Genomic DNA, 3,299 nt, shown 5'->3' on the forward strand with positions numbered 1-3,299 from the left:
CCAGCAGAGGCCATGGACAGACTGACATGGCCTCTGCTGGGCTCAGACTGAGTCCTAGAGGTAAAAAAAAGTCACTTCTGGATTCTCCATGAAACCAGAAGTGACTTTTTAAAGCCTTATAAGGCATTGGGAGGCCCGATCCATGGATATTTGAATCCGTGCATGCGAGATGCAAGCATACGGAGCCCCCTGTATATCTGCAGCTATATACACTCCCCTCCTTACCATCAATAATTTACCATGTATTCTCCAGTAGTTGTTCCAAGCATAATTACCTCTTCCAAGGAAGACGGAGGTGCCTTATAATCAGAGCTGAATCAATTTTAAGTCCGAGGAAATGGAGGGAAAGGAATGAACGCATTAATTAAGTGCTCTGGTGCCTGAATAATGCAAAGGGGCTGAGTAAAAAGCTCTGTTGTCATGACAATGCCTCCCTGGATGCTCTGGGATGTATCTCCCTCTGCTTACGTCCCAAAGCTTCCAGCATATGGATATGATGTGGGCTCATTTCCCAGCTAGGCTGTAAACTCTGAGCAAACAGCCTCCTTGCTTTGCAGCAGAGGCAGCTTCTCAGAAGACAAAAGAAATTAAATAGGTCACTGAAGCTGGGAATGAACCCATTCTAACTGTAGAGGTTATAACTACTTCTCTAAATGGGAGCGTGCAGTTCCTTTATCAGTGTGCAATTGTAACAAAAACACCCACCCACACAAGATCTGAGGTTCTTGACCCCATTCCTTATATAGTGTTTTTGAGGGTTCAAAGTGTGTTGTCTGCAAAATCTTGTTGTAATCCTTACAACCACCTGGTAAAGTAAGTCAGGATTATTATCTCCATATTTGATCTTAAACATCTGTGATGCGACTGCCCCAAGTCTAACCTAAAACCCAAAGTTTCTAGTTTCCCTGGCAGCAGAGACTTGGAGGATGCTGAGCTGTAGCATTTTCTTAATGCAGGCTGGTGGAGGGGAAGACTCCCCTGCTGCATCTGCAAGTTAATATCTAGTATGCTGATGAGCAGAAATCATTGGTCAGGCATCTTGCTCAAGAACATACTTCTTATTTGTCATTTGATTGTTGCTTCCTGTGCTCTGCAAGAAAGAGTCTGTTAAAGGATATTGAATCAGGTTAAAGATTACCAGGTCTGCACCCAGTCTGGAAGGCAACACAGCAAATGTTGCCTGCCTCTTATTGGGCTTTCATGAGCCACTGCTCCTTGTTCTCCTGTTCCCTGGATTTGAAAGAGCAAAAGCATAAGGATGGAAGAGAGAAGAGTAGTGGGCTAGAACATCTGCAACACTCATCACATGACTCTTCCACACTTAACTCTTCCACTCCATTCTCCTTTTTCCTTTTCAAATTCAGGCAGCAGGAGGAGGAGCCAAGAGAGCAGATGAGTGGACAGAGCAGTGCCTTCCCACCAATCCTGACCTGGCAACTGCCTCAGTTGGCCTCATGGGTGGGCCAGCTCTGCAGATTGCATCACCTGTAGGCATCAGAACACTGACAGAGCATGCTCTATACATTGTGTCCAGAATAGCATAGTGGATGACCCCAATGTCAATCAGTAAGGCAACAAAGGCAGAGCACGTGTATAACATGGGGGAACTACCTGTGTACCTGTGTCATCAGGGAAATATGCAGAAAAATTTCCATTTGACCCCCCAAATGCAACTGCAACAGGAAAAGCAGCATCCACTGGAGCTGGGGCATTAGACTTTTGTGAAGGAATGGGCTATAGCTTGGTGGCAGAGCACCCCTTTGCAGGCAGAAGACCCAGATTCAGCCCCTGGCATCTCCAGGTGGGGCTAGGAAAACCCCTACCAATAACCCTCCCAGTCAGTGTTAGCAGTGTTGAGCCTGATGGGATAAGTGATCTGACTCAGTTGAAGGCAGCTTCCTGTGTGGCACAGACAATGGGATGAGGGCCCTCCATTGGAACCTTTAAAATATTTATCTTTAACCATGAAATGATTGTGTTAATGATTGAAAAGTGATAAATATAGACATTCATATCTGAATGTGGGCAATCACAGATAAATTTTGCAAAGTCTGAAAACTCAGAGTAGCGCCTATGAATGTTCATGACACCTGAATGTCATTGTCAACTTGCACTGGGGTATGTGCCAAAAACGGTGAAATACAATACAGAAATAAACTGAAAATTAAAGTGCTGTTACTCCCCCTACTGGTCAAAAATGATACAGTTTCTTTGCCTGGTTGTAAAATAAATCAAACCAAGGAAACCAATTTTTTACTTTTCTCTTCTAACTGTATGCACAGGTTTTGGGCCCAATCCTATCCAACTTTCCAACTCCGGCGTAGCCACAATGCAGCCCTGTGGTAAGGGAATACATGTTCCCAGACCTTACGAAGGCCCCAGTGACTGCCCCTCCGCCACATGATACAGCGCACACCCTATTGGCACAACTGCACCAGCACTGAAAAATTGGCTAGGATTGGGCCATGAATTAGGTGGTGCCAAAACAAAGGAAGTCAGACTGACAAAAGGAAAGGAAAAGGAAGACTTGCATTTAAATAATTCATAGCAAAATCACCACTACAAACTTTATCTGCACCAGGGATCTGGTCTGTGGAACTCCTTGCCACATGATGTGGTAATGGCATCTGGCCTAGAAGGGAATTGGACAAATTTCTGGCAGAAAAATCCATCATGGGTTACAAGCCATGATGTGTATATGCAACCTCCTGATTTCTGAAATGGGCTATGTCAGAATGCCAGATGCAGGTCTCTTGTTGTCTTGCGTGTTCCCTGGGGCATTTGGTGGGCCATTGTGAGATATGGGAAGCTGGACTAGATGGGCCTATGGCCTGATCCATTGGGCTGTTCTTATGTTCTTAGGGAGCTACAACAAGCTAACAAAGATGCACTCAGTCACGGAGTTGGAGGGAACCTACAAGATCATTGAGTCTAACCCCTTGCCAATGCAGGCTGCCCACAACTGCAACATCCCAAATGGACGGCTATCTTAGAATTTGCTGGGCGTACTGTTTTAAGGTTCTCTAGTGTGCTGTTAGTAAAATTTGGCTGTGAATATTGGTTACATAGGGCACTGCTTCTACTGAATCAGTCTGTTGTCATGTCAATTGTAAAGTACAATTGTTAATCGTTTGATATGCCAATAAAGGTTTCAAAAAGAAAGAAAGAATCAGTCTATTGGCCCACCAAGCTCAGTATTGTACACAACGACTGGCATCGGCTCTCCAGGGTTTTAGGTAAGGTGCCTTTCCCATACCTACTTGGAGATACCAGGTATTCGACCTGGAACCTTTTGCGTA

Source organism: Tiliqua scincoides, chromosome 8 (assembly GCF_035046505.1).
Source record: "Tiliqua scincoides isolate rTilSci1 chromosome 8, rTilSci1.hap2, whole genome shotgun sequence".
NCBI classification, from domain to species: domain Eukaryota; kingdom Metazoa; phylum Chordata; class Lepidosauria; order Squamata; family Scincidae; genus Tiliqua; species Tiliqua scincoides.